Source organism: Dunckerocampus dactyliophorus, chromosome 6 (assembly GCF_027744805.1).
Source record: "Dunckerocampus dactyliophorus isolate RoL2022-P2 chromosome 6, RoL_Ddac_1.1, whole genome shotgun sequence".
NCBI lineage: Eukaryota > Metazoa > Chordata > Actinopteri > Syngnathiformes > Syngnathidae > Dunckerocampus > Dunckerocampus dactyliophorus.
In genome coordinates, this window is record NC_072824.1 from 15,660,923 (window position 1) to 15,669,332 (window position 8,410).

At 41.4% G+C, this 8,410-nt stretch overlaps 1 protein-coding gene across 3 annotated transcripts in view; it reads right to left on the reverse strand.

Annotated features, from left to right (window-relative positions):
* ctnna2 (catenin (cadherin-associated protein), alpha 2) overlaps positions 1-8,002 on the reverse strand; it is a 316,834-nt gene extending 308,832 nt beyond the window's left edge. For all 3 annotated transcript variants that reach the window (XM_054779585.1, XM_054779584.1, XM_054779587.1), the window contains exon 1: positions 7,693-8,002. The gene's annotated coding sequence lies outside the window, so the exon portion shown is untranslated. The remainder of the gene's footprint in view (positions 1-7,692) is intronic.
* Between the last annotated feature and the right edge of the window lie 408 nt (positions 8,003-8,410).

Here is an 8,410-nt window from a genome sequence, read left to right on the forward strand (position 1 = left end):
GTGGAATGCTATGATTGAAACATCGTAGCATTCCACAAACATAGAACTTTGTGTTTAAACATCAGTCATATCAAATAAAAGCATTCAAAATGTGTCAGGTAAGCATAATGGGACACCACGCGTCCAGCCCTTGGGCCCTTACATTTTTCAAACTGTGGCCCTCTTCATTATGTAGTTGAGTAGCCCTGTCTTAGGCTGTGTATGAAAAATGTCTCCTCTGTATAATCAATTTCCCACTGATAGGAACACAAGTCTCGTCTCCGTTTAATTAATGATGTCGTGCAGGCGCAACCTTTGCAGCCCTTGCCTGACCATTTTCTGACAATAGTACTTTTTGTCAATTGGCATGTCGCGCAAAGGGCAATAAATCCTCACAATCAATATGGCAGGAAGATATTTCAAATGTCAGCATCCTTGTTTACGGACACGTATATTTATGTATTTATTCATTTGAATTATTTATTTCTACTATTTTTTTAATTTATTTTAATTATTATTATTTTTTGGGGGGGGTAGATGGGGTTTGGCTCCGTGGGGGCGGGTGCTGGGTGTTGCACCTCTGCCGCCCGGGCCTCCTTCGGGTGGGGGGTGATGCCGGGCGGCCCTGCTCCCTGGGGGGTGGGCCCGCTGGTGTGTGGCCCCCTTGTAGGGTGTGGTCTCTCACCTGTCTTGGGGGCTGTTTGTGTGGGGCAGGGCATGCTGGGTGGTGGGAGGCAGTGCCTCACCTTTCACACACTCTCATGAACAATTACAGGTACACACATGCGCGCGCACGTATGCACGTATATATAGTGTACATGCAGACATGCACGCATACACAACTACAGAGATGCCCGTACATGCACACATACTGTATACACGTTCACAGTACATACAGTACATACTTCACCACATAACTCACTGATTTATCCATGGTGTTATGTTGTTGATTTTATTACAGTGATTGTGATGTCAGTTATTGAAGTTATTGTCAATCTGTTCACTATTATAGTTAATCGTTTAATTACCACTGTTACCACTAATAAGTATGACTGTTTAGATACAGTATTATCACTGTGGCTGTTGATAGTATTTTATTATTTCCATTTATGACCGTTACAGACATTTGCTGATGTAGTCCTCTTATTTGTTTCTGTTGCTTTGTTATTGTCGGTGCAATCGTTGTTGTTGCTGGTGTTGTTGTCTCTCTCTGTATTGTCCCTCCTCTTGTCCCCACATTCCCCCTCTGTCACCAAATTTGCATCAAATAAAATCTATGGAACAGGAGAAGAGTATCTTACACTTTTCCCTGGCAGAGAAAATCTGTTTAGCATGTAAGGGCATCTAGATCAACAATATTATCTGCCGCACGAAAACATTTCTGTCCCCCAGTGAGGTCATGACAGAAAATAATTGAGAACCACTGTCAGAGGCCTAGCCCTTTACCAAGACATGAACAGCCCAGAATTTTCATGGTAGGTTTATTGTAACCGTGAGTTACAGAATGCAAAAAAAATCCAGGAAAAATCACATTAAATCAATCCCAATTCAACTCCTTAACCATTATCTTAACCCTGTCCCACTTTTCCTTAAATCAAGGGTTGAGAGCTAAGGCAGGGGTCACCAACGTTTTTTCTTGCGAGAGCTACTTTTAGAAAATGAAAATGGCCACGAGCTACTCATTTTTGTAGAAATGATTTTCATACCTTATTTCAACCCAAACAAATCAAATATGCTCGTTTTACCAAAACATTCACAAAATGCTGGTATCCACAACTCACATTTTATGTTTCAGAATACATTTCTTCCTAGTGTTCTCACATTATTAACTGAAAACCTGAATGAAAAGCAGGCCTGCGGGCACCTCATGTGGTCGTGGGGGGCTACCTGGTGCCCACAGGCACTGTGTTGGTGGCCCCTGGTCTAAGGGCTACGCAGTGTACAGCCCTAGAGACCAAGTGCGGTAAGGGACCGCACTTGTAATGTAGGTGTAGGAGGAGTTTCCTCGGATACAACACTCCCACTGACAAGAAGGCACAGCGGAGACCGAAAGAAGGATATAAATGTAAGTAATTAAGCATAATTATTGATTCTCACATTGATATTCAATCCTTTGCTACTCCACACAAATATTCATCGTGTTTTGAATTGTTGGTTGTCGCTAGTTATAACTGGTCGACTAACACCGTTACTTCACTGCACTCTACTGCATTTCAGAAATGATTAGACAATGATTAGATAGCGACCACATTATCCTGTTAATTGTAAGTTATATTTTAAAATCGCTCGCTAGCTACAGTAGCTAGCTAGCTCACGCGGTTATTGTAGAGCTACATCACTGAACTGTACTGTGACGTTCGCCTTTTTATATTAGCCATCTCGTCACTCATGTAACGTGGCACATCGTAGTGAAGTAAGTCTGTCACTCTAGTCCACCAACAGAGATATGTTTATTGTATTCAGCATACAGTATTGATAGTCAGGAATTGTCAGTGAGCTAAATAAAACATGTAAACAACATGACCATACATGTATGTGGACAGCACACCAGATTATCAAAGTTTGTTAAACTTTTGGAATCACTCGATTTGTTTTCAACACACTACTACTATACCAACTGAAGTCAGCACACCAGAAGAGTACATGGCTAAAACCCTCTGCTACACCACACACCACTCCAGCACTCCAGGACCATTCAAAAGCTGAAATCCCAGTATGGAATAGTAAAATGCAACACAATGCCATTCTAGATTTTCTTACAAAAGAATCTGAGAGAGAACATAAACAGCAGGAGAAGATCGAGGCCACACTCACATTCATACCTAAGGACGATATAGAGCGGCCAATTAACCTAACATTTTTTTGGAAGCCGAAGTATCCGGAGAAAACCCACGCACACACAGGGAGAACAAGCAAACTCCACACAGAGATGTCCAAAGGAGATTTGAACAAATAAAATAAGTAAACAAGTCATAAGCGCTCATGTGTGTTGCTGTAAATGTGTTCCCTAGGAGAGATGAGTGGTAGACAGGAAGTGACCTCTGAGGTTCACAGTTGAGTTTTATCTTGTTCAGGAGTTTGAAGTCCAGGACCACAAGGCTGGCAAACAGCTTTTACCCACAGGCCATCAGGCTTCTCAACAAAGCACTCACACACGCCGCACGCAACACACACTCATAGCACTTTATTTATTTATTACTTATTTATTTGTATATTTATTTGTATGAATGTCTCTTCTTTTTGTTGCTGCTTAATTTATTGGTATATATGTTTATGTTTATGTTCTTATTCTTTCTTGTGTTTTCTTTCTTTTCTTGGGAGAATGAACAGAATAAGATTTTCATTGCATGGTATTACTGCTGTTTTACCATGCACATGACAATAAAACTCTCTTGAATCTCTTGAATCTTGAATATTTTTTACATAATAATAGACCCTAGTCAACCAAAAACAGCATGATTCATTCATTAATATATTTTTTGAAAAACCGTGATTGAGTGAGGCCGGGAAATTTGAAGCACAAAGTGGCGAGAGACGACTGTAGTGGCTAATATGTGGATTTATGTTAGCATCGGTTTGGTAAAATGTATTTGTGTATCGTATTGTACTGAGCAGCGTGACCTCTCTCTATGTCAAAGTAAGTTCCACTTCTGGTTCGAAGGTTATCGCCCTCACTGATACCCTTTTGTGGTGACCTCACAAAAAAGCATGAAAAAGCAAAAAAGACTTGTATGGCATATTCTTTAAGAAAATGTTGGTTAAACTCCAAATTGTACTACGTTTGGGCCCTTCAACTTGTATTTCCTCTGGTGAAATGTTGTCCAAATCCTAAAATATCAGAAGGTGACCAGCATCACAGCATGAACTTTGAGGCTCCATTGTATTTGCTAGAATTTCCTCTGTGTAGAATTAGTATTTACACTAAAATAAGTGAATACATCCTCAACCACGGGCTATGAATACCACAGAACGTGGAACAATGTAAAAAATACAGCTTGGTAGGCTTATGAATATTAACACTATAGCATAATATCAACAGATCATTTGCTGAGCATGGCGGGTGTGGCCGTGGTCTTAAGCACTCAGGATAATAACGTCATTCTCGCGAGCCGCACCTATTTACTGCTGACACTGAATTTTCAACCCCTGCTGGATCATCTACTTTATTGTCTCAGCTGAAACAATAGAGCTCTTCTTCTTGTACCCTCATAGTTCACAGTGGACTATAAAAATAGCCAATGAATCTAGAACATATCACATAAACACACTGGGAAAGTGCGTAAGGCTTATGCTAACAAAAATCATGGAAGCAGAAGCCAAAGGGAATTTCAAAGACTTTCTAATCTGTCATACATTACATGATATATTTTACACCAGGAAACAAAATGACAGCTAAAAACCTGGTGGATCTGTTTGCAGATCAGACAGTTTTTATCAACAGTTCAGAGCTGTCTCTGTGGTGTTATCTTTCGGCCTTTTCAAGTGTATCAAACACTTGTGTTTCAGTCGGAGTGAGAGATTGTCGAAGAGGAGTAATCCTGTTCCAGCATGCTTGGGTACCATGGCTACCTCAAAGCTCCGTCCCCGTACAATGCTAACAGGGGTGCCATGGTGCTCGGCCAACATTGCTTGCTCTCCCTGGAGAGAGGAAGCACAGTACACCCCATACTGCTATTGATTGCATTGTCACAGTGTGAATAATGGCTTTTCCTCATGCCAAGTAACACAAACAGTGTTAATACCGCCATCCCTATAATTATAATCTCAAATGGCATGGTGGAATACAACAAAATCAACATTTTTTCTGAACTTTGTATGCTCTACTAGAATTTGTGTTGCTGTGCTCAGCTTTGCCTTTACTAATGTTTGCATGCTGTTTACATGCAGTAGGGGCACCGTAAGAGTCATATTCCATGTTCTTAAATACGCCATTGGAAGAAGTTAGTGTATGCTTGTTTATTTTGGACGTGCTATAAAGTATGTTACTTAATTATGTTTACAGGTGATTCATCAGGAAGTACTTTGTAGGTTTTTGTACTAATTTGACTGAGCTTGTAAGGTGTACCATGCAAAACATACTATATTGACCTGGATATAAGACAACACTGAATATAAGACAATTCAAAAGACATATTTTTCATATATTTTGTTTATCTTTATATAATCATTTTTCAATAATCAGTGAAAGAAGTAAACATTGTTCTTCTATCTCGCCACTATATGGCCAGCAGTGGCTCAGGAGGTCAAACAGCTTTATTATTATTATTTATATAATTATATCCATCCATCCATTTTCTATACCGCTTCTCCTCTTTAGGGTCGCGGGGGCATGCTGGAGCCTATCCCAGCTGACTTCGGGCGACAGGCGGGGTACACCCTGGACTGGTCGCCAGCCAATCGCAGGGCACATATAGACAAACAACCATTCACACTCACATTCATAACTATGGACAATTTAGAGTCTCCAATTTAGAGTTGCCAATTAACCTAGCATGCATGTTTTTGGATGTGGGAGGAAACCGGAGTACCCGGAGAAAACCCACACACGCACGGGGAGAACATGCAAACTCCACACAGAAATGCCCACGGGAAAATCAAACCCAGGTCTTCCCGATCTCTCATTTTCAAGCATAAAAATAATTGAACTAAAATACAAATATAAGGAATTCAGAAGGTGCATTCAAATTGTGAATGTAGAATTCTACATTGTTCATTCTGTGTCAGTGATTGTTCGGTGAGACAAGCACCAGACTTGATTGGTGAAAAAAACAAGCTTGTATTGCAGGTTTAAATTAGCTCACAACAGGCACAATATTAACAACATAATAATCATGATGAGATCATCACAGTCAAAACACGGGTTACTGTTGCAGCCATAATCCACGACAAGCTAAAACTCAACTCTAAACCCCCGACATCACTTCCTGCCCTCCACATATCCGGAACACATTTACTGCGAGACAGTTTTATTTATGTCTTAAATAGCTTATTTGTTGATTATATGCACTATACTGGGTAATACGAATGTAAAGGTAACTATATGGCATGTCTATATATTAGGCATTAGGCATTATGTCTATATATTATTAATCTACATATTTTAAAAATGGTAACGTACCTGTCGTTTGAGAGAGTAATATACATTTTGCACCCTGCAAAACATGCCACGAAAAATATCTCGCCAGAATAGCACGTTAAAAAGCTTTAATTTAATACAGCATTTGAAGAACAGAGCATGGTGACTTTTCGAGGCTCACGATGTGATCATCAGTCAAACGGCGGCTAATGTAGCCAAAATGCTGAACACTCACCCGTATGTGCTTGACAGTCAGAAGTCTAATGCAAATGACCCGAAATCTAATTGAATTTATCGGACTAGATGACCAGCCTCTCTCACCGATGGAAGACAATGGGTTTGCCGACTGCTCTCTCACTTGGAGCCCCGCTGCGTGCTACTGGAAGTCCTGCTAGAGCTCCATCAGACAATGTCTTCTCACATCTAAAGTCTCCTTAAAGACATACAGAGGCTGAGACGCCTCAGCCTCTGTATGTTCTCTTGAAAAAGTAAGTGAAATATGATTTTGTCTACATGAAGGTGATTTTATGGTTCCATTTTTCATACCATATAGCCAACAGCAGGGGTGCAACTTCTAAACAACAGATTGGAAGTTAAAAGTTTCACTATTAAGGGCTGACAAAGCGACGTTTGAAACATTGTATCCCGCTTTGCCCAGCATACAGTAAGCCCAGACTCTAAAAACAGCCACCAAGTGACCCCACAGAGGCCCCTGGGATTCCATCTCCAGTTACAGGAAGAGAATGTATCCGACTACACTGGGTCAAAGATTTAGAAGCTTGTGGAGGGCTTTGCAATGGGAAAATGGTAGTAGTCGTCACATAAAATGATGGCTTTTAACCTGGATTCAGGTGAAAATCAATGAATGGCTAGGAATGGCACTTTAACCAAGAGCAGATGTTTGTTTATTGGTCATCTAAAACAATGATGGTTAGGTGCACAGTGCCGTGCAGAGTAGTCCATAGCTTCAGTTTTTCACTACATGATGAAAAATGGTGTGCTATCGTCCCATGTGTTTTTATAATGCCTTGCCAGTTTTCTAAATGTGCTCTCGCTGTTAAACGCACCCTGGAGAATATGAAGTAACGTTTCTCATGTGCCCTGCTGCTTGATTTTCCGGTCATTAGTCCTGTAGGGATACCACCAAATGTGATCAAAGGAAGCAATGAATGCAAAACACCATACGAACGACTATGCAATAAATCTGTCGAAATGAGAGATCGAAAAATGCTTGACGAAGTTTGGAAGTGGGACTGATATTCTAATCAAGTAGCATGTTAGCTTAGCCCGTAGCTAGCTAGCCTAGCATGCTTTCGCCCGAGCAGCATATATCCCTGCTTTGAGGCGAATGAGGCGTTCAGCACTGGACTCCCTGGATAGCAGCATCCACGAGTGACGTTAGCAAAGTGTCCGACGTAATTTGCACCATCCGGTTGAAGACCATAAACAAGCTGGGGAGCGTGGAGGTGCTGCAACTATGGTTTGGTTTGGTGTTTCGGCGCTGGTATATTGCACTGCCATGCACGGCACAATGAAGAATGGAAGCCGGGCGTACCTCGCCTAAGCTAATGTTAGCAAGACAGGACAAGTGGAGAGAGAACGTTAGGATGCTAGCAGAGCAAACACGACAAACTCACCTTCAACCTCGAATGAAAGGTCCACAAAGTATGTAAAAGGTTCGCAGTGTATTCCCACAAAATTGCCTCAAATCTCAACGCTCTCCTCAATCGTGTGGTGCTGAATTGCTTCTCTTATTTCTCTCCGGAGGAAAATAAAAATCTTGTTTTAAAACAAAAAAAGCTCCCAACGAAATAAAGACCCCTCCCAGAGATCCAGCTCCACAACAACGGAGTAAGCAGGTGCAGCCGATGATGCACTACTAACGGGAAAGCTTGCAATATAGTGGGACTGTGTGGCGCATCCCCACGCTGCTCAAATCAAAAGAGAAGAGGCTCCGGGCTGTGGGTTAGCGCATGCGCAGGTCAATGTCTGAGGAAGCGCCCTCATAGAAGTAGGGGTAGTAAACTCGTTTTATTTTATGGAAGTGATCTGGTTCACTTGAACAGTGACGTGCGGTATAATAACATAAAATAAATATTAATATTTGTCCATGGAACTGTGTTGTCTGGAGATCGGGAAGAGCCAGTTTGATTCTCCCTTGGGCATTTCTGTGTGGAGTTTGCATGTTCTCCCCGTGTGTGCGTGGGTTTTCTCCGGGTACTCCGGTTTCCTCCCACATCCAAAAACATGCATGTTAGGTTAATTGGCAACTCTAAATAGTCCATAGGTATGAATGTGAGTGTGAATGGTTGTTTGTCTATATGTGCCCTGCGATTGGCTGGCGACCAGTCAAGG